Here is a 16,258-nt window from a genome sequence, read left to right on the forward strand (position 1 = left end):
ATTGCATCGAGTGGCATTGCAAGAAGCTGGTGTTTTCTTTCATATCTGGGCGGTTCGGGATTTTTTCTTCTATTTTGTCTTTATTCAATTCACATTGGAAATGCCCCCATAGAGCTTATGGTTAAAATATGCTTGTTCTAAGGGCGCCTGGGTGGCTCAGTGGGTTAAGCCTCCGACTTGGGCTCAGGTCATGATCTCAAGCCTCGCATCAGGCTCTGTGCTGACAGCTCAGAGCCTGGAGCCTGCTTCGGATTCTGTGGTTCCCCCTCTTTCTGCCCCTCCCTGGCTTGCTCGCTCTCTTTCTCTCTCAAAAATAAATAAACATTAAAACAATTTTTTTTGAATATGCTTATTCTACACATGCTTCGCTAGTTAGTTGATAGAACCATACATTGGCTGAAAGAATAAGCGTATTCCACTTAATTCTTACTGAGACAATTTATCTTTTTTTCCACCCTGCCTTAGCAGAAAACAAAAAGAGTAATGGGTCTTTTTCACTTTACCTTTTTATTTTCTTTGCCACACCTTTGGGTTTGTGAGATGGCCCACTCTATTTTTTTTTTTTAATTTTTTTTTCAACGTTTATTTTTTGGGGTCAGAGAGAGACAGAGCATGAACGGGGGAGGGGCAGAGAGAGAGGGAGACACAGAATCGGAAACAGGCTCCAGGCTCTGAGCCATCAGCCCAGAGCCTGATGCGGGGCTCGAACTCACAGACCGCGAGATCGTGACCTGGCTGAAGTCGGACGCTTAACCGACTGCGCCCCCCGGGCGCCCTAAACTGATAAGCATGTAACGCCATTTGAATACTAGTATATCCTAGGCCATATGACACAATTGTGGTTTGTGCTTAAAAGAGTAAAAGATTTCAGAAACCTTTTCAAAATCGTACTCATTTGATGAAAGTAATCCAATTTCCTGTCAACATACTGTCACATATTTAATCATCCATTTCATTTTATTCCTGTAATAAAACCTTCCCAAGTTTGGTCTTCCCAATGCTAAAGTGGGCAGTGATCTTTCTCTGTCAGTTTTTGAGGCATACATTTTGGAACGGCTTCAGTCTTATATCAGTCTGGTGGCCCCCTGCCAGAGGCCACATGGTGTAGTGGGTAGGATCATCAGACTGCATCCAGTTCTGTGGCCTTGGGTAGTGTCTCTTGCCTCATTTTTCTCACCTGAAAAGTGGACATAATAATACCTATTTCATAAAGTGGTTGTAATAAATTTATTAATCTATCTGAAATTTATAGGATAGGACATTTCATGAATGCTGGTTATTATTCACTTAATATTAGGTCATGGAAGAGTTGCTTCTTCTTGAGCAGTGAGAAGTCTACTATATAGTGATGTGACATTACAGTGACATTTCTCCTTCCCAGGGTGAAGGGGAATCATCTGCATACCTTAGGATCCATCCTAATCTGCTTTGTAGCACTTCCTCCCAGCTTGAGTTTCCTGCAGGTACATGTGGTCTCCCAAAAACACCTTTGCCATTGCACATGATCTGAATCAGCAGAGTAGCAGACCTTCCAGCTGGAGAGAGAAATATGGGCAGTTGTATTAGATGGGGTGCTTCTGGAAAGCAGGGCTATGCAGGGTGACTAACACTCTTTGAAACTGCTCACAATACCAGTTTACTGCCTTAGTTGTTGAGTGAATAAATGAATAAATGAAATCCTAACTAGCCGATATTAACAAGCTGATACTAATTACTTCAAGGCCTTCTTTGTACTGTTGTATATATTTTTCATGCGATACTTGACTCTCTAACTGAAATTCCACAACGACTAAGGCATTATTTTAAGATTATTGCCACTGATATCCTTGCCTTCTGTCTCCTTATTCTCTATTCCATTCTTCACACTGTGACTAAGCTGGTCTTTCTAAAACTCAAATCTGATCCTGTCCCTGCTACGATGAAACTTCTTGAGGGACCCCTATTAAGCTTTATGAACCCATTGAACTGGACTCTCTTGCTTTTCCAGCTTCAGTTGCATCTCTGACCCTACCCCAGGTGCCTACCAACCCTTTGGCTCAAGCCAGCTTCTTTCACTAAAGCTCACCATGCTGTTGCTTTTCTAGGCATACATTTCTCCTTTTTCTGGGACATTCTGCCTCTTTCCTCTTCTCCATTTTACCTAGCTGTTCCTATTCAGGCAGCACTTCTCAGCTTACTGGTATCATTAATATTACTAGCTATTCTCTCTCGGGTGCTTGCCATCTGCCAAACATTGTGTCAGATTTATGTCACAGGTTTCACTGAATGCTCACATCAACTCTTAGAGCTCAGTGCTATCACTATTCTTACTTTCAAGTTGATGGAATTGAGGCTTAGACGGATTAAATCATTGGCCAGGATCATAGAGTAGAACCAGTGAAACCAGGATTTGAACTCAGGTTTGTAGGACTCAAGCTCTAGTCACAACCACTGTGATACTAGACAACCAAGTCTAGGGTTGGCTCTCCTTTTATGAGCGCCTATGACTCTCTGCACTCCCTTCTGTGGTATTTGTCGTACTTTATGATAATGGCCTGTTTTACCTTTCTGTATCCCTCCACTGTTATGAAAACTGTCAGGGCAGGGATCACATCTACATTCTTCAACATTTTATAACCAGGACCTTGCACACAAGAGTCATGCAGCAAATATCTTTTTGAACAAGTGTGTCCATGACTTTAGGTCAACCTTAGATTTCCCTCCTTATGACATATTTGGTGTTTTGCAAGCATTCTCAATTAATAGAGCCCCAAAAGTTTCATTATAAGTGCAGGTGACTTATAACTGTTTTACTCTTCCTCTCCTTTCCCCTGACTCTGTCTCTTATTATTTTGCTTGTTTTTATAAAAATTCTGAGAAATCCTTCTTTATCAAAGCATCATGTTATATTTAATGACTTTTCTTTCTTGGAAGAAAGGACTGAGAACCGAACTCAAGAAAATAACCCTCTGTGAAAGCAGTGTTTGCCACAATGGGACCTCCCAAGATTAATAAAACACAGACACTATCTGCAGGAAGCTTAAGTTTTAGTGAAGAAAACTGTGTACAGAGTCAGCAAATAATGTTAAGTGTCTCATAATTCTGTGTCTTCATGAATAGGAATATTTTAATGTTTAATACTTTAAAGACAAATAAATTAGCTTTTAGAACTAGTCTTTTTTTTTTTTTTTTTTTTTTTTTTTTTTTTTTTTAGTTTTTGAGAGAGTGTGTGTGTGCATGCTCATGTATAAGTGGGGGAGGGGCAAAGGGAGAGGAAAAGAGAGACTCTTTTTCCATGCCCACCATGGAGCCCGACCAACACAGGCTCCATCTCGTGACTGTGAGATCATGACCTCAGCTGAAATTAAGAGTTGGATGTTTAACCAACTGAGCCATCCAGGCACTCGGAGAACCAGTCATATTTTAAATGAATCCAGCTTAATTTCTGAAGGAAAAAAAGTCAGTTTACAAATGTCAATGTCCTGTAAACAAATACCTAAGAGCTAATGTAAGACAAGTGACAGGGTGTGAGAATTGGGTTTTTAAAAAATTAAAAATTTTGGATAAATTATACACTTCTGCAATACCAAAATGAAAAGGTGTAAGAGGATAAATATGCAGTGAAGTCGTCTCCCTGCTCTTGTACCTGACTACCTGGTTCCCTTTCTTAGAGGCAACTTTTAATACCATTTTCTTGATTTTTCCTTCTAGCAGGTTTTTAGTACCTAATAAATGATTAACTGACAAAGGCTACTCAAGCAAAATTGTAAAGTATATCCTGTGCCCCTTAACCCCTCTTTGAGAGTTATTTTATCCTTTACCAGGTTCAAGGATTGGTATGTGGAATATTTTGTCTAGGAGAGAAAAAAACAGAGACTCATTCTCACAGTGTGAGAATGGCTTTAATTATCCTTTCCTGGACCATTTGCATTTTTAGGGACCTCTTTAGGAAGGCAATGCATAGCACAGTAATAAATCTCAAAAGTGGAATTAGACATTAAGGTAGGGCAGGGAGGTATAAATGGAAAGAGTGAGCAATACATATTTCAATAGAAATTCCCCTTTTATTAGAGCACTTAACTGTTTGGATCTACGTATTTTGGCCCTGGGTATATTCTTTGGTTAGGCTAAAAGCATAACCCTTTTGATCCCAGAGGCAAATTGAATATGAAGCCAATGTCTAAAGACTAGCTAACATGTGCCAAGTTATGTGTGTGTGTGAATTGCAAAACATGGTATTATTATTAGCCCTATTTAAAAGAAGGAAACTGAGGCTTAGGTAACCAGAGTTAAGTAAGTTGTCCAAAGACACACAACTAATAAGTGACAAAACTGAGGTTTTTATGAAAATGTGAAGGTCATTTTTGCTTGAAGTGCTTGTAGCCGGTTGTGGTTAATCATAACAGAACATTAAATCAATACAAAACAACTACCTGAATCCCATTTTATACAGCTAACAATACATAATCTCAGTTGGATATTAACGAAGTGAATGTTTTACTTCCGTCATCTCATAAATGAGAGTAGATTATTTTCATTTTAGTTAAAAAATAATTATCTGGTCATTTACATGAAACCCCAGAATTATTTTATTTTATTTTATTTTTTTATTATATGAAATTTATCGTCAAATTAGTGCTCCTCCCAAAAGATGCCCTCTTCAATGCCCATCACCTACCCTACCCTCCCTCCCACCCCCCATCAACCCTCAGTTTGTTCTGTTTTTAAGAGTCTCTTATGCTTTGGCTCTCTCTCCCACTCTAACCTCTTTTTTTTCTTTTGTTTTCCTTCCCCTCCCCCATGGGTTTCTGTTAAGTTTCTCAGGATCACATAAGAGTGAAAACATATGGTATCTGTCTTTCTCTGTATGGCTTATTTCACTTAGCATCACACTCTCCAGTTCCATCCACATTGCTACAAAGGGCCATATTTCATTCTTTCTCATTGCCACGTAGTACTCCATTGTGTATATAAACCACAATTTCTTTATCCATTCATCAATTGATGGACATGTAGGCTTTTTCCACAATTTGGCTATTGTTGAGAGTGCTGCTATAAACATTGGGGTACAAGTGCCCCTATGCATCAGTACTCCTGTATCCCTTGATGAAACCCCAGAATTGCCTAGGCACAATTTGTCCAGAATTGTGTTGTTTACCAGGAGGCTGGACGATTGCTTTTTTTAAATGCACACATTTCCTCAAACTTCTTTTTAACATCAGGTGAGAAAACTGCCCTAAGCCATAATTAGAAATTACTCTTACTCTCACCAAGATGGAAGGTGAATGTGCTGGAGGCTCTTTCCATGGCAGCGGATTAATAGTTCGTGATAAACTGTCACCTCCAACTGGATAGAACAACTGCTCCTTTTCAGGATGTTTCTTTTTTGACTCTACTTGGCCTTGGCAATGAATGTTTGGAAATTGATGTCTTGGAAACTGGAGTACATCTATTATATAATGCAATCTATTCCCATGCAGTTGATCTTGAAAGCCTTGAAAATAAAGAACGTAATGATGAGTAGGGAGTGACTTCTATTAGATACTATTAGCTGAAAATGAGCTTTCTGCAGAGATTCCTAGAATCATTAGAGAATCGTTATAAAACTAAGAAGGCAGAGATGGATCCCTATAATTCAGATATGCTGGAAAATTGCTTTTGCATGTATTTAAATTCTTGTTGAGCTCATATTTCTTCAAAATTAGTTTTATTAGAGTAATGATGTGTATCTATCCATTACTATATGCCTCAACACAGAAAAATGTACTTAAGACTTTCGAACAAATAGATTTACCTTCCATTGATTTTGCCTCATAAATAAATTATTCATGGCCTCTTATGAATCTCACTATAAATTTGGAGATGCATGTTTAAAAACTGAGTGCTGGTTGTTACTTATTTTACTGGCATTTGCTGTTCAACTCTGTAACCACTTCAGAAAGCCTCATTTTCTAACTGGACATGTGGTAGAGTTCATTCCCCTGCTCAAGGGGTATCATAATTAAAGTTAAAATAACTGAAATTTTAATGAGAGAAAGAGAAGTTTCATTCGTATCTTGTATAGAACATGGCGCGTTGTTCATTCCAGATAGTCAATAAATATTTACCATAGGGGCGCCTGGGTGGCGCAGTCGGTTAAGCGTCCGACTTCAGCCAGGTCACGATCTCGCGGTCCGTGGGTTTGAGCCCCGCGTCAGGCTCTGGGCTGATGGCTCGGAGCCTGGAGCCTGTTTCCGATTCTGTGTCTCCCTCTCTCTCTGCCCCTCCCCCGTTCATGCTCTGTCTCTCTCTGTCCCAAAAATAAATAAAAAACGTTGAAAAAAAAATTTAAAAAAATAAATATTTACCATAAATAAATCCCGTGTTCCATCACAATGCTCCCCTCACCTTTGAAGTTAGCTTTTATTGCTTTCCCTAAACTGATATGAGGTATTAAATCTGTTAGAGTCCTCAGGTCCATTTCATAAGTAGGCACTTTTCATCCAAATGGACAAGCAGGAGTAGTCTCAAACAACAAATCCCATTTAAAATGCATGCATATGATGCCATCCTAGTTCACTTCATCATTGTCAAACAGTTTAATAATGTACATTGTCTTCCTGAAGCTGAGTGCTGAAGGAGCAGTAGTATCACATGGAAAGAATAAATCATCAGACTTTAGACTCCTGATTCTAAATGTTTAGGTCATCCAAGCAAGTATGACCAGAGGAAAAAGCACAGCAGACTAAAAAGATGAAAGTATACATTATTACAGGGTCGGTTTAAATCACTGTGGGCAAATTTAACTTAGTTTATGTTAGCAAATTAAAGAGAATACAACCTCTAAGCTGCTTTTGCAAGTAGGTGCGCTCATAGGAGTAAATTGTCATTATAGTGAAGATGAATACATCAGTATGTTGCTTTATTTGAATATGTGTGATTAAATAAACCTTTGCCTTAATTAAAAATATGCATTTGATTTCTTTGTTCTTGTTTAAGAAATATTAGAGTTTTCTAATTTGTTTACAGGTCCTGTTCAGATGGGACATGGAGGGTGAGAGAAGGATAAGAGATGTGGAAAAATTGATGGGGCAGTGTTGATAACTTACATTTGTGAGATGAGATGAGGGTTTGATGAATAAAAAATACTGGTTTTTATTCAACCTGAAACATTATAGTTGTCCTACTTAATTAACCAATCATATAAACTCATGCCTTGCTAATGATGATCCATTATGAGATGAAGCTGAATTATGAGTGCATGATTGCATTAAAAATGACTGTGCTTTTGAAGGTAGAGCAAGAGTAGTTACATGACTCCTGTATGTTTATGCATTCAACAACTGTCTCCTACATGCCAGACCCAACGTTTGGTGCTAGGGAGACAGAGATGAATTAGATCTCACTGCTGCCCTCAGGATCTCACAGTTCACCAGGGATGCAGATGCTTGCAGAACAAGGTGGAGAGATTTCACGACAGAGTTTTCTCTGGTGCTATGGAAACTACGAGGAGGTATATCTGACCCACACCAGGACTTCTCAGAAGAGATTATTGAGCTAGAAGTAATGGGAGAAGTCAGAAAGGACAGCCTTCCAGAGATAGGGAGCACTATGAAGTAGAATGAGGGTGATACTCCAGTAAAAATTAATTTCATTAATGTTGAAAAGGATGCAGGATTGAAAAAAGCCCACCTATGCCCTCTCAGAACTTTGAGATTTTGGATCTGTAGCTCCAAGTTCACCAAGAGAACTATATCCTTAACTATTTCCTGTTTGGGGCCTAAAGGGATTTGGTTCCCTAGCACAACCTATTCCTAATTGTCCACTTATTTCTTGAGGTTGCTAGCATGCCATTTTGCAGACGCAGTAATTTTTCCTCTTTGGCCCCAAATTTGTCACATTAGGATGTATCAGGCAAATATGACATCCCATAGTATATAGATATATGTAACATTATCCAGTCAAGATAAGAGAAAACTATTTCCTCTTTGCTGTCAAAATGTGGTTTTATTTACAAATCTCTCCATCTTGGCAGAGTTGAATTTTGTACATGCTGTGAAAGGCAATGTGGTAGGGATATAACGCCATCCTAGAGGTTGGGGGATGCCGGTTTTGACTTTTTGCCTTGATTTGAATATCTAGTATTCTTTACAATTTGGAGATGCTCTGCTTTCTTTCTGGATCTCAGGTCATGTTGAGATGGGACATGGTGGGTGAGAGAAGGATAAGAGATGTGGAAAAATTGATGGGGCAATGTTGATAATTTACATTTGTGAGGTGAGATGAGGGTTTGATGAATAAAAAATACTGGTTTTTATTCAACCTGAGACATTATATTTGTGCGACTTAACTAACCAATCATAAAACTTATGTCTTGCTAGTGATACTCCATTATGAGATGAAGCTCAATTTACTCTGTTTCAAAAGCTCAGCTTCCTTAACCATTCATAACATACTTGAAAAGTAGTTTTTTTGTATAGAAAGCTTTAGATAAAAGCCATTGGAAGAGTATAATATCCCTAGACCTACACAATTTCTATCATCCCATGACTTTCATCAGTGTCTGCCAGTTGATGTGTCTGTGGCAAACGTGAATCAATGGCCTGAAGAAATGAAGAGCAAGTGGATATGAAATATGTTCTGGAAGCTGTGTTTTTTGCTAGACATGCCCATGGCAGTTCTTTCCTATAAACTCTTCTTACATATGTGTTGACTTCCACTCCTGGTGCTACATTTGGAGCTCTGTTTTCTAAATTTTGACTTTTGTCTTCCAAAACTGCATGTTATTTTTCTGAACAAAGAAAGAAAAAAGATACCCATTTAAATGTAGCTTTTCTGTAGTTACCTATGTATAATTTTTAAAATGTAATTTATTGTCAAATTGGTTTCTGTACAATACCCAGTACTCATCCCAGCATGTGCCTTCCTCAATACCCATCACCCTCTTTCCCCTCTCCCCCAACCCCCATCAACCCTCAGTTTGTTCTCAGTATTTAAGAGTCTCAATGGTTTGCCTCCCTCCCTCTCTGTTTGTAACTATGTTTTCCCCATCCCCTCCCCCATGGTCTTATGTTAAGTTTCTCAAGATCACACATGAGTGAAAACATATGGTATCTGTCTTTCTCTAACTGACTTATTTCACTTAGCATAGTACCCTCCAGTTCCATCCACGTTGCTGCAAATGGCCAGATTTCAATCTTTCTCATTGCCAAGTAGCATTCCATTGTATATGTAAACTATATCTTCTTTATCCATTCATCAGTTGATGGACATTTAGGCTCTTTCTATAGCTATGTATAATTTAATATTGTTAACAGTAAGATATTGATGTAATTATTTTTAAAACTTGCAGATATGCTTGTGGTAAACTTGGACATTCTTTGTCTGAAATCATTCAAAGAGCTAAAATTAATAATCTTGGTGCAGTTAAAAGATACTAATGGAAGAAAAACACATCCACTTTATTCTCTTAATTGTTACTTTTCTTTTTTTTTTTTAGTCCTAGGGAACCATCATTTTACAAAGAAAGAACTATAGTTCAGCTTTGGGTCATATTTTAGGTCACTTGTGATATAAACATATTTTCCAATTCAAGAGCTTTCTGTGGAGAAATTATAATCTAGTGGTTTATTTTGAGGTAGTGAAACCATTTTGCTCTTGCTTTTGGTATTCTTCTGACTTTTCTTATGCCATCTTAGTCCTCTAGCAGGGACCCAGGTTTTCCAGCTCCTCATTCTGCAAAAAATACAGTGTTGAGAGAGAGAAGTACCCTAGTCACAAAGGGTACTGATTTCATTTTTACATTACGCTCAAACTAAGCATGTCTAAAGCTTTCAGCCTCCCCTAGTCTCCAAGCTTCCCCAGGCCACCCCATGTGAGTAGTTTAACAATGAATAGAGCACAGCTACAAGACAAGGCTTCTTGTATAGTTGTGTGTGTGTTTTCAAAGTGCTGCTCTCCAGCCATCATAGAGGGGTCATGAAATCAATTCAGTGGGTCATGACCAGCCCTTTTATTTTTATTGTAACAGAATCAATAGAAAATGTCAGAGTGCACTGCAACATAGTAGGATAAATACAGTGTCCTGAAACTTTTTTCATTTTGATACATTTGTGTTTGTATGTATACTAATTACGTATATAAAATACATTCCTTGCTGTAGATAATTGGCAAAAAAAAAAAAAAGTGAAAACCCACTGTATCTCCTTTCAACCAGATTGCACCTTTCAGCCTCTTCATAGAAATTCTGGAGGACCATGCCTGTTGTCCAGTTGGGATCTGGGAATCATGGCAAAAATCCCAAATGTTTATGTATATCAAGTCACATTTTATTTCCATTTACCTAGGTTAGAAATTGAACCTTCTGGCTATTTGGACCCCTGTCCAATCAGGGGAGAAAAAAAAAACTTACTTGAGGAACATGAGGAGGAGAAAGACTGTCAACTCGACCATTTTCTAGACACTGATTCTGCCTCTCCTTTGGTAACATTCTAAGCCAGTTAAGGGAAGGTTACATTGATTAAAACAGGCAAGCATGGTTTCCATTTGAATGGGCACCTTTTTCATTTTTTTGAGAGTGGATTCTGTGGTGGCAGCACAGAACTGAACCACAGAGTTCCTTGCGTCCAGAGGGGTGACTCCTGACATTTTCCTGCCAGCAGCCTCCAGGTGAAAGCTATCTGCATTGACCCCAGGAAGCCTCAGTGTCTAATGTCAGGATTTCCATTCCACTAGAGATGGAAACTCAGAACACTTTTTTGTTATTGTTGTTGTTGTTCAAAGAACCCCAGAATATGTCAAAACACAGAATGTCCTAAAACATAATTTTAATGTTCACATCATTTTCAGACCACTGACTAAAGGCCTAGCAGGGACCTTGAAAATCACTCGTTTCACCATTTTTATTTCACACTTGTGCAACACTGAATAGGTGTAAATCCAGCCTTTACAGAAGAACGCCCAAATGAAATTTAATTTTCTTCCTCAAGTAACCCATTTCAGCAATATTTGTGAGTGTTGGTGCTCATTAAGTATGAGTCATTTGGACTGACATACAGGTTTGGGTTCATTCTGACAAAGTGTATTTGGTTAGGAACAAGTTAGTCTGTGATTACAGGAAAACGGTATCCGATTTTCAATGGTAAACCCCACCCCCACCCCCTTCACAGCTGAGCAGCCTAGTCCTGAGAGTGGAGTGTACTCACACCTGCTCTTTTGTCCCCCTCAAAAGGAGTGCTGTCAAGATTTCGGTAAGGGAATGATAATAGAGGCAAACAGTGTGTTGCTGTGACTGGAGAAATTGTGTGTTTGTAGAAAAGGGGCTTGGAATTGTGCATCTTGGAACTATGTTTACGTGAGAAAAAATGGGTAGTGCAATTGTCATGTCTATGACAACATTTTTCTTTGTGAGCACTGAGCTGGATAACTGAAGCCTCGGAGTGGTTTGCAAGAGAACTGAGGACGAATATTGCTTCTAATCTGATCCCCAGAGAGAAGCTTCTTGGTGAGGGGGAGAAGGAACGGGGATTTAGGCTGGAACACTTTTTTGAAAGTAAATGACGAAAAACATACAAGACATTGCCCGCTGGCCTCAACGTGGCTGAGGGCTCAATTAGGATTCGATCCACGCTCCCTGAAAACTCTTGCCTGCCCTGAGGTCAGCCTAATGACTGGAAACTCTGCAAATGTAACAGCTACTGTCCCTTGGACTGTTTTCAACACACAACATATGCACATACAGTTTATACACACTCAGTATCAAGTTGGGATAAAATCAGTTTTCTAACAATGTCTTCCTTGTGTATAATGCTTAGTAGTGATGCAGATCATCAAAACCGATTAGAGAGATTCTTGAGTTACATTATTTTGGTGGACCACTATCCAGGAGAAATATTTTTTTTTAATGAATTCTGCTTTTTCACTGGGCTCTCTCAGCCCAGGATCACCTCCATATCATCCTTCCTTCCTCTTGATGTCACCCCTTTTTAGAGCTGTCAATGGAGGAGAAAGGGTGTATGCAGTTCCTGAAACTTTCTTACCCTCCCTTACCCTCCTCTTGTTGGGGAGTTCCTTTAACACCATGGATTTATCCTCATATTCTGGGTCTGGATAGTGATTTTCATATTGCAAGTTTCAACTCATAGGTGGATCATAAAGTCCACCTAGCAGGTCACTCTACTTTTTGTTTGCTTTATTGCAAACGAACTAGAATTGAAAATACCGGAGCACGTTCATTACCCATAAGACAGCCAGGTGTCTTTTCATTTACATACATACAAATATATACATGTTCACTAGTGTGTTGTGGGTTGTGATGTAAGATGTATTTGCCATTGAAATCTGCTTATCTAGGAGACCAAGATAAAACTTTAAAAAAGTACTAAAATTACCTTTTATTGATAGTCTTTGCTGTTTGCAGCAACAACAGAATTTTGGCATGTGTCAGAGGCACTGACTTTCATTGAGCAAATAGGCTGTTTGTCTCCTTTTATTACCTAGTAGGAAGGTAAAGCCACTTGTGTAAATGCAGTGAAATGCAGGAGATGGAAAGGAAGGGAAGAAAAGTAAACAGTGTAGATGGTAGGTTTTGAGTTCTTCTCAGTAAGTAGGCATTTCAAATATTAAGGACTCCTTCACATAAATGCTATAGAGTATTTCCGTATTCTTAGACGTATCTTCATTTGTACACCAAATTATGATGATGTGTTATTACAGGCCAGGATGGCGGTTGTTTAGAAAGCACACCTGTTATTAAAAAAGCCACATTAGGGACGCCTGGGTAGCCCAGTCAGCTAAGTGACAGACTCTGGATTTCGGCTTAGGTCATGATCACATGGTTTGTGATTTTGAGCCCCCACGTTGGGCTCCACGCTGACAGTGAGGAGCCTGCTTCAGGATTCTCTGTCTCCCTCTCTCTCTCTCTCTCTCTCTGCCCCTCCCCACTCACAGTCTCCCTCCCTTCCCCCCGCCCCAAGAACAAATAAACATTTTTAAAAAAAAAATAAAAGGGCCACATTAGAACCCAGTGCATTTTTATGTTTTGTTGACCCCAGCCTCACTTCTACCAATTCTGCTTTCCCATGCCCCGCACTGATCTGCCCATCGGCATCTTCAGTGTGCCCCACTCCCTAAATCCATCATCACTTGAGGTGTCAGATCATCTCAGGTGCCTCAGTCATTGTCATTCCCAACATGCATACCCCTCACACAAAATCTGGTACCTAGAGACATGTACTTTTAAACTGCCTCAGGAGGCAGACTGATTCCTGTGACATTCCTTGAGCTGTGCTTTTTCCTCCTTTCCATTGCCTTCAGGGGTGGAAGAGGACAGCTATGAATTTAAATTATGGTTCCACTGCTTATTAGCTGTGTAGCCTTGAGCAAGTTGAGCTTCAGTTTCATCCTCTGTAAAAATTGTGGGGGGGGGGGGGTTGACCATCTGTAACTTTGTTAGGATGCCTATATGCATTAACATGTTAAAGTGCCTAGCAGTACTGTGCACAGAGTAGCTCTTCTGTCAGTGATAGTCCCTCCTCTTATGTTATCTGCTTTCTGTATTTCTAGAGAGCTGTCAGTCATTTAAGCCCCTGAGGTGGAGACTGTGCTTTACTCTTGCTACTTTCCACCCTGAAACTAAAGATCTCCATCCCTTTGGCTTCAGCCTTGCTGCCGTAACCCTTTAGACAATAAGACTCTGCCTAGCAATTGGGATTTGTGGCTCTTTTTGCACCTCTATGCTGGCTTAACCTGAAACATGTCAGAAGGTTTGGAATACCATTAGAACATATGCTTGAGCCTGCTTGGGCAGCTGGATCAATCCCCCAACACCTATGTGGCTACTGTACAGGCAGGTCTGATGAGGGCACTAGCTTTCTCTCCACTTCACTTTTGTAGGAGTAAGTCATCCTTAACTGAATCAAAAGATACTGCCCTTTCCATAATGCTTCTTCATCCCCTGATCTTCTAGGTAAAAGAATACTTAGAGAATCTCTTCCTTTCAATTTACCATTTGATCCTGAACTACTCATTTATGGGTGTTTAGATTTGAATTCACATTTCTAGTATCTGTATATTTAATATGTTTTCCATTTTTAAGGACTTTAAATTTTTATTTTATTAAATTTTTTATTATTACCCTTTTTATTGAAGTATATTTAACATATAATTTTATATTTTAGGTGCTACAACATAGTGATTCAACAACTCTATATATTGCACAGTGCTCAAGAAGAGAGTAGCCACTATACAACATTATTACAATATTGTTATTATTATTTTTATTTTAGAATAGTTGACACACAGTGTTACATTAGTTTCAGGTATCCAACATAGTGATTCAACAAGTCTATATGTTATGCTATGCTCACCACAAGTGTAGCTACCATCTGTCACCATACAGTGTTCTTACAATACTATTGACTGTATTCCCTATACTGTACCTTCTTTCCCTGTGAATTATTCATTCCTTAAGTGGAAGCCTGTGTCTTCCACTCCCTTTTACCCATTTTGCCCATCCCTCTACTCTCCTTTCTGGCAAACATCAGTTTGTTCACTGTATTTATGGGTCTTTTTCTGCTTTGGGTTTGTTGTTGTTGTTGTTGTTGTTCATTTGTTTGGTTTTTTAGATTCCATATATAAATGAAATAATGTGGTATTTGTTTTTGTCCGACTTACTTCATTTATCATGAATGATACCCTCCAAGACCATCTGTGTTCTCACAAATGGCAAGATCTCATTCTTTTTTTATGACAGAATAATATTCCATTATATATATACATACATACACACATATACGTTATATACATTATACACACACACACACACACACACACACACACATCTTCTTTATCCATTCATCTGTTGGTGGTGACTTGGGTTGCTTTTATATCTTGGCTGTTGTAAAGCTGCAATAAACAAAGAAGTGTGTACATTTTTTTTGAATTAGCATTTTCATTTTCTTTGGGTAAATAGCCAGTAGTGGAATTACTGGATTATATGGTAATTCTGTTTTTAATTTTTTGAGGAATTCAACTGCTTTTCACAGTTGCTGCACCATTTTACGTTCCTGTCAACTGTGAAGCAAGAATTCCTTTTTCTCCACATCCCTGTCAATACTTGGTATTTCTTGTCTTTTTGGTCTAGCCATTCTGATATCTTATATTGTGGTTTTGATTTGTATTTCCCTGATGATTAGTGATGTTGAGCGTCTTTTCACGTATGTGTTGGCCATCTGTATGTCTTCTTTGGAAAAATGTCTGTTTAGGTTCTCTGTCCATTTTTTTGATCAGAGTATTTGTGTTTTGGTGTTGAGTTATATAGGTGTATATCTTGGATATTAACCCCTTATCATATATATAATTTGCAAATATCTTCACCCATTCAGTAAGTTGCCTTTTTGTTGTTGATGGTTTCCTTTGTTGTGCAAACCAAAATAAAAAGCTTGAGCACATTGAGCATGATGTTAGCTGTGGGTTTTTTATATGTGGCCTTAATTATGTTGAGGTATGTTTTCTCTAAACCCACCACTTTTTTGAGAGTTTTTATCATGAATGGATGTTGAATTTTGTCAGATGTTTTTTCGGCCTGTATTAAGATGATCATGTGATTATTATCCTTGATTTTGTTGATGTGCTACATGGATTGATTTGCAAATATTGAACCATCCTTGCATCCCTGGAATAAAATCCACTTAATCATAGGGAATGATTTTTTTAATGTGTTGTTGAGTGTGGTTTCTTAATATTTTGTTGAGGATTTTTACATCTATGTTCTTCAGGGGTATTGCCCTGTAGTTTTTGTTTGTTTGGGGTTTTTTTTTTTTGTGGTTTTGGGGAAGTTTTTGGCAGTGTCTTTGGTTTTGGTATTGGGGTGATACTGACCTTATAGAATGTATTTAGAAGCTTTCCTTCCTCTTATGTTTTTTGGAATAGTTTGAGGAAAATTGCTATTGACTCTTCTTTAAATGTTTGGTAAAATTCACTCGTGAATCCATCTGATCCTAGACTTATGTTTTTTGGGAGTTTTTTAATTACTGATTGATATGTTCACATTTTGTATTTCTGATTCAGTTTTGGAAGATTGTATGTTTCTAGAAATTTTTGCATTTCTGCCAGGTTGTCTCATTTATTGGTGTATAATTTTTTGTGACAGTCTCTTATAATCCTTTGTATTTCTGTGGTGTTGATTGTTACTTCTGTCCTATTTCTGATTTATTGATTTATTTATTTATTTGGGTACTCTATTTTTTCCTTTAAGAACTTTAAAAATTCTTCTTTCATTGCAAGGTGAAATTACACCTGG

General features: G+C 38.4%; 1 protein-coding gene across 25 annotated transcripts in view; it reads left to right on the forward strand.

Moving 5' to 3' along the window:
• Nucleotides 1-16,258, forward strand: part of DDAH1 (dimethylarginine dimethylaminohydrolase 1) — a 244,319-nt gene that overhangs the window by 107,794 nt on the left and 120,267 nt on the right. Inside the window, exon 1 of one of the 25 annotated variants that reach the window (XM_047869799.1) lies at nucleotides 11,140-11,207. The exons of the other annotated variants lie outside the window; for them this stretch is intronic. The gene's annotated coding sequence lies outside the window, so the exon portion shown is untranslated. Of the gene's footprint in view, nucleotides 1-11,139; nucleotides 11,208-16,258 lie in introns of those variants that run through there. 25 annotated transcript variants of the gene reach the window in all.

This window comes from Prionailurus viverrinus, chromosome C1 (genome assembly GCF_022837055.1).
Source record: "Prionailurus viverrinus isolate Anna chromosome C1, UM_Priviv_1.0, whole genome shotgun sequence".
Classification (NCBI taxonomy): domain Eukaryota; kingdom Metazoa; phylum Chordata; class Mammalia; order Carnivora; family Felidae; genus Prionailurus; species Prionailurus viverrinus.